Source organism: Ovis canadensis, chromosome 1, assembly GCF_042477335.2.
Source record: "Ovis canadensis isolate MfBH-ARS-UI-01 breed Bighorn chromosome 1, ARS-UI_OviCan_v2, whole genome shotgun sequence".
Taxonomy (NCBI): domain Eukaryota; kingdom Metazoa; phylum Chordata; class Mammalia; order Artiodactyla; family Bovidae; genus Ovis; species Ovis canadensis.
Genome location: NC_091245.1, coordinates 208879988 through 208895175, shown reverse-complemented (window position 1 = coordinate 208895175; position 15188 = coordinate 208879988).

Here is a 15188-nt window from a genome sequence, read left to right as displayed (position 1 = left end):
TTGCAGGACAAATGAGGAACAGTAAAAAATAATCATAAAACCCTGGATTATTAAATGACCAAACAACTCTACAGTACTCATTGAATTTTTACATGCTAAAATTAATATCCTAGGGAGTAAGACAGAGTTGGCAGTCAGGGAAATGTGGAAGCAGGGTTTTGAGGTGAGAATATTAAGACCTATAGTAAGTACAGAGGCTAGTTTTCCCCTTAACTATACGATCTGGGATCTTAAATTTGGATTATGGAAGTCAGAAAGGGTAGGAATCTAAAGGGTATAAGAAATCACCTACAGAGTGGAGGTTAAAAAAACAGTCTTCTTGATGTGTTTTGAATTCTTCGAGAGCATCTATCTTGTACAAAGCAGCCTTTTTTCTCTACTGACTCTGCTCTTTCTGCCTCCCTCATTCTTTTTCTCTCCTATCCCCCCTTCCAAACTTCAAGGTGACCTCCTCCGCGTGGTGGGTAACTGATGTATGAAGGAGACCACCCGGCTGGGCCTACCACACACTGCAAGTGCCACCCCGGTCTGGTAGGGTTCAGGAAGGCCCCCCCATTTAGCACGCTTTGTATTTTTTGTTGTATTGTTCCCCTAGCACTGGATAAAAAACATGGCATGAACAATAGAGCTGTGTGAGATTTAAAATATCTGAATACATAATAATTTTACCCAGCTTTCAGAAAAAACTAAAAAGTAAATAACAGAAACCACTCCTCAGAATGTGTGAGCCTAAATTTTCAGTCACTTTGGAAGCATTTTTCTTCCTTTTCTGGTTTTTCATTATCTAGGCCAGTTGGCAATAAAACAGCATTTAATTATACATAAACGTGAGAACTCTGGTGAGAGAATATGGATTGTGATCTAGTCAGAACTAGTTTAGGGCCAGAAATTGTTCATTCTTGATGGCTTCATTCTTATCTGCTTTTCCCCTATTTATTTTGTACTTTTATTTTCCCCTGCAGTTTTCTTTCTCAACTTTTTTTTTTTTTTTTTTTTTTGCTATATGGTCTTCATTTTCTGTTCCCTTTCATTATTTTCTCTTTTTAAAGTCCCACCTTTACCAAGGTACAAGCAGTCTCCTGGCAGGGAAAAAAAGAAAAAGAAAACTATTTTGTTCAGAAATAATTACCCAAAATTGGCAAATTTTTCTGCAGCAATGTAAATCATAGTCACATTAATGAGATCACATTTTACAGTGAAAGGTACTTTTAGGGAAGGTATGATAAAACATGCTCCATTTAAGTCTGAAGCCTCTCCTGTAAATACATCGTGGGCTTCATTTGAATAAAATTTATCCTATGAATCTGTTGCTTCTTATGGATTTTGAGAAAGTGCCCTGTTCTTCCTGTCAGTGGCAGACGGCATCTCTTTAATTTTTTTTCCAATAATATTGCAGTACTTCAGTACTCATTTTAAAGATAGATGGATTTTTTTTCTCTCATAAAGAAGAACATTGTGGGGGAAAAAACGCTGGATGTGATTTCAAAAAATGTCAAAATATGTCAAACGCAGATACCACTCAAGGGTTTCATTAACTGAAGCTTTGGTGATAAGTGTCATCTTGTCAAAGACCCACCCATCTCTTCCAATACATTACCAAATGTACTAATTTCCTTGCCGAGCTTGATGTTTATTGTATAGCTGAAATTGAAAATGGTCGGTAATGGAGTGAGCTTCAATCCAAGACCAATTCTGAATCTAAATTACTTGCTTCTTTCAATAGCATCGACAGAGGAGAGCTTTATGCACCTTGTACCTAATCAACCCTTACTGTGACCCTAAATTCAGCAGTCTTCAGAGATTAATAATAAAATCCTCAGTTCAAACAATTATTTGCCCTGAACAAGTTGCCCATTTCTTATGCTGAGAATGAAAGAATGTGACATTATTTTTTAAAAGCTCTGCATGTTGTGGCCCACCATTTATTTCTGATCTCTGACCCCCCCGCTGAAGCATGATTGCAAATCCTACATGCTTGCTTGAATATTTTTTGGAGGGTGGTGGGGAATTGAGAGGAGATTTCTTTGTTAGCATTTTAACATGCCTCTTCTCATTCCATATCCCCTTATGACTGTGGTTTTCACAAAATAAATGAGATACATTCTAGCCATATATGTATTACTAAAGTTTTTAATACAGGTCTTTGATGATCATGGAAAGCATGACCTAATTCTGGCTTTGTATAAAACTATTCATAATCTCTAGAAAATAAACACAAACTCTGGGAAAATCAACTATATCTCTACTTTCTCAAATAAAAAATGTCAAATTCAGAGAATGTCTTCCTGAGACTCAAACCATAAATTTTTTAATGAAATGGTTTCCTTACTCCATCCCATTGGGCATTATAGCCCTTGAGAGATTAGCTGAGCAATATCATTCTTTTACTCATATTTACAAAGAAAAAATATTCATTCACATTCAGGACCACCAGGTTGTGGGATTTGTTTTGTTTTGTTTGTATTTTGTATTTTCAACTTCCTTTGTCCAGTTAGTATTCATTAGTGTGGTTACAATGATAGATAGAAAGGCTCAATCTCTGCTTTTCATAATGTTTGGGTTGGAGGAAAAATCTGAATCAAAAAGGTAAAGGAAATATTTGGACACCCGAAATGGATGGTTTCTTAGATTGATTAGTAAGAGTCACTCCTATGTCCAGGAACCTACTGGGGGAGGGAAGAGACCCATGGTACATTGCTGCCCTAGAAACTCTGCTTGACATTTGACATGGTCGACATTTCCTCTGGCTGGCTGCTTTTGGAGGGAAACCCTCCCTAAAGACTGCCCTGGTTGACAAAATGAGTGTTTCCAGAAGAGTCTCATGCCTCTTGAATGCACTTTTTAATGCCCGACAGCAATAATGGCCATCTAAGTATTGATTATATAATATGTCTGCTGAGGTGGCAACTACATTATTGTTGCAAGAGGCCAAGAGGCTAAGAAACTAGGTTATCTATGAACTGTCTCAGCCATTGAGCATTTTCTTGAGCAAAGGTCAATATACAAAGCTATCTTTGGACCTTATTTTACCTTATTCCATGATTTCAATTGACAGATAATACAACGAGATGGCCAGCATGTTCCAAGTCCTTTGAAAACAGCCTCAAGTTTATCATGGCATAGGCACACTTTGTTCATCACCACAAGGGGACAGTAGTCTTATGGAGGTCTGATTCACGAGGAAGACTAGGAATGGCCCAGGCTGTTGCTCTATGAGGGCACCCGGATGCTAATTAGCAGCAGTGAATTGGTTAAGTAGACTTTGAAAAGCAGTCAGGAAATAATTTAATATTTTTTCTTTCATCCAAAAAAATACAATAGATGGTATATAGTAAGTCTGCTGTGTATAGTAACAGCAATAAGGGCACTGAGCTTTTATTATACACTGAATTACATCCCCTGTGTGGGGACACTAGACAGCCTATCGTGTATTAAGAATTCAGCTGAGATCACAAGCTTGCCTCACCTAAACCTTCTGTGATGTGATGAGAATGACTTTTGGTTACTGTACATCAAAGGGGGTCTAGCAGGCTAAACAGTGATTGATCCATTCTCCTCTTTCAAGCCCTCTCTTCAAAAATAGCTTTAAAGCAATCATCTAATAAGTGTCAGAATAGAAGACAGAAAATGTTAGTACAAGCGCTAGGCATATATCTACACTAGCTAAATTTCTGCAAGATGTTCAATGACTGAACAGGGTTTTTAGAGCAAATGCTATCATTTCATAAGAGGCAAGAAGTACCAAGTGGACTGCCATTGACATGGAAACTAGGCTGAGATTTAAAATGATTCAAGGCAAAATTGTGATTTGCTTGACTAGCAGAGAATTCTGTTAAGAAAATTTGTGAATAATTTTATTTATGCACAAAATCTGGTAAAGGGGTTACCTTCTTGCTTATGCACACAAAAGCAATAGTATCTTCACAATATTTATTCACAAAACCGCATTGATTGTTTCTTTCAATGAAAGCTGAGTTAAATGGACCAACCGTGTGAGTGTTCCAGCATGGGGATCATTAGAGCTATTCACAAGTACTGTGATTCTCTTCCTCTTCCCTGAGGTCAGATCTGGCTGCATGATTTTCTCTGGACAATTAAACGTGAGACAAAGTAACCTGAATAACATGTGGATGGGAGCTTTAAGAGCTAGTAGAGGATTTGCCACACCCTGTTTCTCTGTCTTGATGACTCAGAAAGTGTGAGTCAAGATGGAGCCTCTTTCAATCCCTGAGTCATTCATGTAAAACCTCTCTGCTGACCTGCACTGGACAAGTAGCACAAGCAAGAAATAAATCTGTTCTATGTTAAGCCACTGAGATCTTTGGAGCTGTTTGCTACCACACCATAACCCAGCCTATCCAGACAGATACATTAGAGCTAAGTAACTTAAGAGCTCCATTAGGTCTCTGAATAATGGAAAATGGTGTAGAGTGGGGCACCGTTAGGGATCATATGCTTTCTTTTGTCCAGGCAACAAAGATTTATTAAGTATACACTATGTGCCAGGCAAGGTGCACATGAGGGTAACAAATAATTGGAGAGTGTGGCTTGATGTGTTGCCCTTTGTCACCTCTTTGCTAAATCCCCAAGGAGTAGATGAGTAATAAAGCTTGAAGTTTCCACTACTTTAAGATAACTAATCAAGAGAAAAATAATCTAAGATTAGTGATGTTTTGACATCCTTTTGAATGAATGGAATTTTTCAGAGGACAGTTTATTGGAGAAAAATGATTTCAAAAAATCCTGAGATTTCTTACATTGTCCAAAAATCTGTAATTGTTAACCCTGACAGTCCAGTCATTTATAACCATGTCAGGCATTTCCTAGGCTTGTTCAGGCTGTGCTCTCTACCTTGAGCACCCTTCTTAGCCTCTTCTCCTCATCTTTCAAAGATCAACTCATGTGTCTTTACATGAAATTTTCCTTTCTCTGCCTCTCCACAGCATCAGGTGAAAGTGAAACTGAAAGCTGCTCAGCCGTGTCCAATTCTTTGAATTCTCCAGGACGGAATACTGGAGTGGGTAGCCTTTCCCTCTCTAGGGGATCTTCCCAACCCAGGGACTGAACCTAGTTCTCCCGCATTGCAGGTGGGATTCTTTACCAGCTGAGTCATAGATGAAGCCCAAGAATACTGGAGAGGGTAACCTATCTCTTCTCCAGTAGATCTTCCCAACCCAGGAGTCGAACCGGGGTCTCCTGCATTGCAGGCAGATTCTTTAACAACTGAGCTATCAGCATCCGGTACCTATCTCTGAATTGAAAGTGTTAGTGGTGAAAAAAAAAAAAAAGAAAGAAAGTGTTAGTGGCTCAGTCGTGTCTGACTCCTGTGACCCCATGGACTTCTACAGGCAGGAATACAGGAGTGGGTAGTCATTCCCTTCTCCAGGGGATCTTCCTGACCCAGGGATTGAACCCAGGTCTCCTACATTGCAGGCAGATTCTTTACCATCTGAGCCACCTACTTAGCATTTATTTCAGTCTGCATTATGTTATGACTATTGTTTACATGAAAACTTTCTGCTGCAACATTTGCTACCCCCCGCATAAAGGCTGTACATTCATTATAAGTAAAGGACTTTTTATTCTGTTTTATGTATCTCCAAACTGACTCCCCTGTCTACCACTTGGTTCATGTTAATTGATATTTTAATTGATTTGAGAGATATGTTTGGGTGGATCATGGATTTCTTAAAACAGATAGCAACTGCCCTGATTTGGAATATTGAAGAAACAAAGAAACCCTTTCAGCTGATACTTTTGGCTACTAGGGGGAATTAGTTCTGTCTTGGCCAAGGACCAAAGCCTGCCTCCTGAACACCCATCACACTTAGCTAATTTCCATTCTCCCCAGGGACCAAGACAGAAAGACAAAAGAAGAGGGAAGTAAGCATTTCAGAAGAGTTACCCACCCACAAAGAGCCAGTTGAAAGGGAGAAATGAAGAGGGGAGGAGGAAACTGGTGTTAAAAAAATTACCAAATGAATGTAGAATTTAAATTGCATTTCATTATCCATCTTCTCTGCATCATACCAATAACTCTCTAGACTTGCTCTCTCCCTCTCCCGGAGATGAGTCCCCGATTGCTCAGAGATTGCTGCTACTGGAGCAGAGATCAGAAACCTTCAGTGTTTGTGCCAAAAAATACCAAGCCACTGTGTTCAATCCTTCTCTCTCCTTCCCATTTCTTCTTCCTCACTCAACCCCAGCATTTACGAGCCAGGACACAGCTATTCCCTTGATACTTGACCTGATGAGTACTAAATATGAGAGACGAGCAAGTGGTTTTTCTCTCCTGATTTATCCACCACACAGGCAGTTTCTAACCTTTCATTCTTCAGCAAGGTAGAGAAAAAATGACTTTGGCTTCAAGCAGATGGAAGATGTAATCCTAGTTTTAAAATGTGCCTCAAATACCTTAGAATGTTAACCATTTAGCCTGTTTCCTCATCGTGTGAAATAGAGTTAAGTACATCTATATAAAGTGATTGTTAATATGGATGGGTGAGATATGATTGTAGGCACATAGTTAGTGATCAATAAATATCTTACTATTGTTATTACTAGTAAATGTTTCTCAATGGTTTTTCTCCTCTCCATGATATTTCCACTGTGATGATCTTGGTTGTATCCTAATGATCCCATGTCTAATATCATGCAGTCTCTTCTAAGTCATCCTCCTGAAACTAGAGATCAGAGCATGACACCTTCACAGAAGACCCTTCCATGCCTCTAAAACTTTTAAAAACTTTCCAACTTTCCAGTCATTCTTAGGGATGTATAAGGAAAAAAATCTTAACCTAGTATAGCAGAGGAAGGCTGAAGCCATCTGGCATCTGTATCCAGTCTCATTGCCCATTGTTCCCCTCATTGAAACCGTGAGAGTCTGTTTCTCTACAGAATCCCAGAGAATCACACCTCCAAGGGTCCATGTAATAGTGCCCTCACATATTGAGAATGGGCTTGGCTGTGTGACTTGCTTTGGCTACTAGAATATCAGCACATGTGACTCAAGTAGAAACTTGATAAGTGTTTATGCACTGGGGCTTCCCCTCTTGAAACTCTGCTGGCACCATTTGAAGAAGTACAGCCCAGTCTTTTGAGAATGAATGACTTCTCGGCAAGAGGAGCTCAGCTAGCCCAGATGTTCCAGCTGAGTCCAGCCCAAGCCAACACTCCAGAGAAACAGGCTGCATTTGTGCCTGCAGCCAAAGCTTCAGAGCATCCATCCAGCCAACCCACACAATTGCGAAGAATTTTAGACGCTGTTTAAAGCCATGTTTCAGAGTCGTTTGTTACACAGCAGTAGATAACTGATACACAGTGCCTTTTATCTCCAAAATAAAGAGTAACTACCGTTCAATGAAAATGTTATTTTTTGTCACACACCCACTGCTTTACAAATGCTGTTTTTTGTGCTTGTAATGCCCTTTACCCTTGTCTATTACCCTTTGTAACCCAGTGGAGGCTGGCATATACTAAGTGTTTGATAAAGTTTCAATGAACACACTTAAAATGTCAAAATATGCCACAAAACCTCCAAAGGTCTACATTAGATTCACCATTGTTCTGATTGGGATCTTACATACAAATGCATCCATGTTGCTGCTTTTGTGAAAGGAAATACTGGTTTATATACAACCATACACTTATATATCTGCTATTACAGAAAATGTCTTAGCTTCAAAAAAGATTTAATTTAAAAAAAAGAGATTTAGTTTTAATAAAAAGGAGACAAATTCTTTCACTACTTAGATAGCAACTTTAAAATTATATGGCATCAGACATTACTTGTACTTGGGAAAATCAGGGTAATATTTGAGAGATGAATTCTGGTGCATGTATTAAGAGCCATAAAATGTATATAGGTTTCCTTTGATACAGTCATTCCATTTATGGAAACCTAACTCATAGGAATAATACAAAATACAGAAAAATATGCACAAGAACCCTGAGCATGGCACTGTTTGTTTTGAAAAGTATAAATAAATTAGATTCTGATCACCAGAGCTTGGCTCAGTCCCTTTTGGTGCATCCATTCAGTGAAATGTCATGTGGCCACTTAATAGCTATGAAGTCTGTCATGAAAAATACAGAAGAGCAAATGTTAAGAGAAAAAATAAGATACATAATAATTGTATGTACCCAAAGATGATAACAGTATAAAAATATAAATGTGAAAATAGTTGTTGGAAATTATGGATCACTTCCTCTTCCACACCAGATTTTCTATAATCTTGTAACATTATTTTTATAATTTAAGTAGAAATTTTAAAATAAAAAATAAAGTATATCTCTAATTCTATAAAATATAGTATTATAGAAGTAATTTTGATGCTGAGCTTTTAATTTAATTCTCTACCTGAGACTGATCCCTCATAGTAATTGCTATTACTTTACAGAATCCAGGAATCATGGTGTTCCACCATCTGGTTTATGACATCTCTTTAATCAATATTTATGAACATACTTCACAGGAGTTTTGTGAGTCACCATACCTTATAGAATTTTTAAATCATTTTGTGAATATTACTGACACTCCTGCATTTGTGAAAATTATTAATACTAATTGCCTTTTGCATGGGTCAATTTATATTGGGAAGGTTTCCTCAAGACAGTAGGAACTTTCTTTGCCAAGATGGATTTGCATATTCCATTTAAAGAGCTGCATTTTAGAGAGAGATCCTCTAGCCCCAGACACATCCCCAAAGAAAATCAATAAGGCGTGACTCATGATAAGGGCCCAGTGACTTCAACTCTTCCTGCAGGTTGGAAGATCTCCAAAATTTCTATCTCAGCTGATAGGACTTCCACAAGGTCCAATCACAGACTTCTAGATATATTTCCTACTGGCATGACCTGCTTTCACTGAAACTCAATACAACTAAAATGTCCCCAACTGATTCTTTTCCTGACTTCTATGTTTCTCACATAAGTCACTTAAACTCTCCAGTTAGAAAATTAATGATTTTTCTCTCTCCTTCATACATACATATGAAACTATAAGGCCAGTCAGTTTTAATAATGCTTCTCAGATCAAAATCCTTCTCTTTGCTTTTCCTTGTCTTCATAGTTATTTAGGTTTTATCACTATACAAAAGTCTCCTAATTAATCTGTCTTCCTCTACTCTTCTTCTCTATCTAATCCCACTATTATATGAATATGTCTTGAGTGGTCATGCAACTCCCCAGGACACTAAAAAAATGTCAGTACATTTCTCATTACCAACTGGGCTAAATCAGGTGCAGCATTCAAAGCTCTCTGTCATTTAGAGCCAATCTACCATCCTAGCTTCATTCTCTCAAGGCTGCCACATTACACAACTCTGAGGGCACCATTTACACTGCAGAGTATGTAGGTTACACCATACGATGTAACCTTACACCACAGTGGGACTGGTGCTTCTTGGAAGCGTGTGAATCGTGGCTTGGTAACCCTGTTCTCTCCTGTACCAGCCAGCCAAAACACATTCTTGAAAAGGCCTTTTGGCATCTGCATCTTTAGACCATCTCACCTAGCAAGTCTTGCCCACTCTTTAATATCCCTTCTCCTGGAAATCTTTCTTGGTTTCCTCAACCCTTTTCCTCTCCTCTGGTATTACTTTAATTACTGTTGTTAACTGCATGTACTGAGATAGGTCAGAATTGAACAGAGTAATTTTTAATTGTTCCTCATTTCAGCACTGTCTGTATGACCTTGGAGAAGTTATTTCTCTAAGCCTCATCTGCCTGTAGACAGAGATACCTGTAACCATTCCCACAGAGCATAGAGAAGATTAAACGATATCATGAATGTTCCCAGCACATGATAAATGCTCTGCATATGTTAATTGTGGTGGTGGAGGTGGCAGCTACTGCTGAGGTGACAGTTGTAGGTTTTACTTATTCCATTAAATGAGAAAGTAGGGCCTGGGAAGAAGGGTTTTATGCCAGGCTCTGCCATGTAAAAGCTATGAAGCCTTGAACAAGCTCTCTTTACCCTGGTGAGCCTTGTTTTCCTTTCCGATAAAATGATCAAATGACGTAATGGATAAGAAAATGCTTTCCAGACTAGCAGACAGTATAAATGTAAAATGGCAATGGGAGTAGGTTGGCCGGGTTTTTATTCATCTCTTATCCCCCTCAGGACCTTGCACTCAGTGTGGATAAGTACGTTCATTGTACTACTGTACAACCTATTAAATATTTGAGCAAAATTTTGTGAGTCCAAAGGGTTGTGGAACATGGTTGTTATGTATGTTTAGGGTTTCAAGAGATTTCAGAGATTATTTGCTTCAATGCCCCATCTCACTATCACCTAAAGTCATACCCAGGGTCATAAAGAAGTTAAGTAGTTGAACTCAGATCCGTATCTAATTTTTCAAGTTTTTCTTCCCATCATTCTTGGCTAACTCCCTGGATTAAGATCTCATTGATGAAAAAAGGAATACATTTAAGTATCATAAGTTTTATTTTAACTAAAACCTTAGTAACCTAGCTAAGGAAATTCATGAAAAGTTTTCTTAAATACATTAGAAGAATTAGAAATAATGACTACTGGAATTTAGCACTGTTCTGCTCTTCAATGTTTTTTTCCTTCTATATGGAACAACAGTCACTGTAGCTTTGAGTGTGAGTCCTCTTGAGAAGAGAAAGGTATGGCTAGTGACTGACATTGAGCAAACAACTGGGGTCAGACACCTGGGACTTGACTTCTCTAAGCCTCATCTGCCTGTCAATGGAGATAATAGTACCCAATATAATTCAATGTAATGTGTAATTCAGTATCCACTGAATTATATTGAATTCACATTATATTGAATCATAATATATTGCATCCTTTGCCAATGTTTAAAAATTGGGAGATGTCACATTTTGAAAGAATCCAGATATTTCTGGAAAAACTCAGCAACGGTGAGCTCATATTCCCATTCCCTTTTGATAAAGCACATACTGTCTGTGTGCCACAGTAATAGTCACTGACCTAGACAATAGTCAGTTGCCATCTATTGGTCATGGTATGTTCAAAGTCTTAAAAATCCTCACTCACATTGCTTGCTTACATGACTTGCTTAGCCTCACTAGGTGTTAAGAGTTTACACCTTTGGCTTTAGTCAGTATCACAGCTCCTGCCCACACTAAAGAGGAAAAAAAGATGAAAAGGAGAGAAATTTTAAGTTAATAGTAATAATAGTTACTGAGCTTTTGCCATGAGTGTGCACTATGCTATTTTACGTACCCTCACTATGTACTCTGTGGATGAAGAACTAGTCTTATCACCATTTTATAGCCAAGACTATGGTTTTATATGTTAGGTAACTTGTCTAAGGCTACAGTTCATGAATGTTTATAATTTGGATATTTCTGCCACCAAAGCCTTTCGTTGGAACCGCTACACAGCTTTTGTACTCTTTCTTAACATATAAATGATGAAATCAGCACTATAATATACTTTCTTCATCTCTCAGAAAAAGCAAATATTGATTAACTATACTCAAGCAATTTCAAATTAGGCAGTCAGTCTTGAAGTACTCCAAATCTTGCCTATTTGTGTTCGTGCTGTGGTGGGCTGGCATTAATAATATGCCTGGGTAAATTCTCGCAGCATTTGGTAGTTTGAAACATCCAACATACAGGTGGGAGGATGTGTATAGCAAAGTAACAGAAAATCTATTTCTTTTCTTTCCAATTGAACTTATTGTGACATGTAGGGAATTCATTCTGAAAGATGGTGGGTTTCTTAAATGGTGGCTAATTCTGATGCATCTGCAAACACTTGACTCCTTGGGTACCCAGGCTCCTTCTGCAGTTGTGTGTGCAGAAGGGGACGTTATCGCTGAATTAGAGGAATTAGAAGCAACCCACACTCTCTGTGTCATATGCTCAGGCCCCCTTGCAGAACAGAAAGGCTTTTTTGCACTCTTTCCAGTAATAGCTCCTATGTCTTAATCAAATACATTTCTCCCTGTTTCAGTTTTTTTCTAGCAACCTTTCATGTTTTTTCTTTGTAGTTCTGCCCTGTGAATTTCGGGGGTGGGATGGGAATTCTTATCTAAACCAAATCTATATTCATACCCCCTACCATTATTAACCAGCATTATGATAGCAGATCTTATTGGCTGTTCCACATTGTGCTGAAGCCACGCAAGGCCTTATCTAACTGTTTATATAAAGGGCTGCGTGTGGAGAAACCCTGAGCTCATCTGGTGAGGCTGCAATGGAATAGAAAGTTGCCTCATTCAAGGGATAACCATGGTATCAGAAGGACTGCTGCTTTGTTTTTAAGTGAATGTCTTGCAAGAACAAGTGCCCACAACCAAGGCATAGAAACATTTATTAAACCTATTTATTGCACATTTCATTACCATAAACCTTCTAGGGAGTCATAGCCTAAGCAGCAGCTTGGCCACATGGGGACAAATGATCAGTTAAGTCTAATTGGAGACAATTTCATAGATTTTAAATTGTTTTTCTCCTAGTGGGAAGAGTGTGTTCTTGTGGCTAATGTAGATATTTGGATTCAATCAGAAATTGCATTCCTGAGAACATCCTGGATTACATTGTATGTTAGGATTTCAGACTGCATATTAATGTCTTCTTAAGTGTCCAGTTCACTGGTTTGTGCCCTTTTCATTTGACAGCTGCTACAAGAAGCTCCTTTCCGAAGCAGCTCTCTAGAAATGTGATTTCTGGGGTGCTGAAATCCCCTCTCAAATCCCCACTCAAGAATATGCTACCCTCAAATTTTCTGCCAGGCTGAGAATTCCCATCATTAGTCACTGCTCTGAGAGTGGAACTTTGTCCCTGAGAGAAGTAGCTGATTAAGATCCATAAATCTGCCACTGTAAAGTTGATACATTGAAGACGCCTCTGGTCTTATCTCTATACCTAGGCAGATATCTGGAGTGGTCTTACATCTCTTTGCCCCTTCTCCACTTGCTTCTCAAAATCAAAGGTCTGGCTTAAATATTATATTCCCTATAAAAATCATCCCTAACTGTCCCAGCCAAAGCACTGCCTACCCATATTAATGCCTTTGGTGCATATTTATGCTTTCATTAATTCATCATTAAATGTAAACTAGGAACTTAGAAAAATGGTGAGAACAGAAAAATTAACATGGCCATTTACCCTTGGGTCATGTCTTCCAGGGCAGCTCTTCTTAAAGTAGAAAATATCCCAAGGCGGGGTATATGTAATGATTTTAGATGATGAATTGATTATTTTTTAAATTTCAATTATTACATATTTACATTTACATTTACTGTCTAATTACATTTACCATCTAAATGATCCTGGTTTTTCAGTCATGGAGTGATATAAAGGTACTTTAAAAATAAATGTATTTAACTAAAAAGCATTAATGGAAAGCTTTTTAAAATTATAACACAGGCAATACATAGATGTAGGGGAAAAAAAAAAAGCAAAAAGCCGTGAAGTGTGTACTGAGCAATTCTAGGCATGAGAAGAATCATTAAGGGAATATGTGAAAAACAAAAATTTAGAAAGTTGTTTTAGGAAAAACAGACCTGAAAATAGACAAATTGTAATGCAGTTTGATAAAGACTGTGATAATGTTATACAAAGATATTAACACCTCTGGAGGAGCCGATCAAGGTATCATCTGCTGGGGATGGAGCATCAGAGCCAAATCAGCTTGTTTACTGCTCACGTGACCCCCCATATCTGATCATGTTTGGGTGTATATCTCTTCTCCTTTGAAACCATGTAAGGTGGCCCTGAGGGAAGGATTCACTCTGAATCCTTATCCCTCCACACAGTAGTGCATGGTGTGAACTAATCATTGTTCCTATAGCTAATATCTAAGGAGAGGTATTATTTTTCAAGGATCTAGCAGATAAAATAGAAGTGTATGTGTATGTCAGACTTGTCATGTTACTACTTCCAGACTCATAACCTTTTGTTTTTAAAGTATACTTGACCTCCAACACTGTGTTAATTCCAGGTGCACAACTTAGTGATTGATATTTCTATACAAAACAAAATGATCATCACAGTAACTTTTGTTACCACCAGATTTACAGTCTTGGTATCTTTTAATCAATAATCAGAATGCATTCATTTTTTATAATGTGTCCTGACAAGTGAGCTAAAGGTCTTGGGATACACCTTTCCAAAAAAGATTCTGTTAAGAATAACCAAAGTCTGGCAAAATAGGGCTCTGTGTATGGGGCAAGGGCTACCTATAAATCCTAAAACTCAATATTTACAAGATGACGAGATCTCCGTAAAACAGATGGGCTGGAGACCTGAATAACTACACATCCTTTGGCTCTTTCCTTTCTGATTTCTACTGCTTCTGCCCTCTGGAGTGTCCATGAAAGTCATATCCCCTGGAAAATAGCAAAATGTCTGAGAAGAGCCCAAGACTGTTTGTCACACACCCTGAATTTGAGTCCTAGGTCTGCCCTTCTGAGCTGTGTGACCTCAAACATATTACGTAGACTCTTTATGTTTTTTCATCAGTAAAATGAGCTTCATAGCACCTTATCTTTACAAGATTTGCTCTGAGAATCTGAGATAAAGAATATAAAGCACTTGGCATATATCATAAGAATCATTTTGTAATTATTATTGTATGAAGGAAAATTTCTCTGACATTAAGTGTTATGACATTAAGTGCTAGAAATACCCCTAATATCCAAAGTTCAAGATAAGCCTGCTGGTAAGAAGGAAAGAGAAGTAGAGAAAGCAGTGAAGGAGCTGTCAGATCCTTTCACAGCAGCTGAGATATTGTTAGAAATGGGGAATCTCAGGCTCCACCCCATATCTACTGACTCAGAGTCTGCATTTTAACAGGATCCCCAGGTAATAGGCTTGCACATTAGAATGAGAGAAGCACTGTTGTTAAATACCTCCTCTGCTCACATTTATTGCTCAGTTGCTCAGTCATGTCCAGCTCTTTGCAGCCCCATGGACTGCAGCACACCAGGCTTCCCTGTCGTTCACTGTCTCCTACAGTTCCTTCCTTTTTTACAGACGAGAGGATCTTGTCAGGCAAACGCAGTCACAAATTTATTTTCTTTAAGCAGCTCAAAAATTAATGATAATAACAAAAGGAGTAATGGTGAACAACGTGTGTGTGTACTTGACATATATTAATTTAATACCCACAAAAGAACTAGAAATGGATACTATTATCATTCCCATTTTACAGCTGAGAAAACCAAGGCACAAAGAAGTTCCTTACT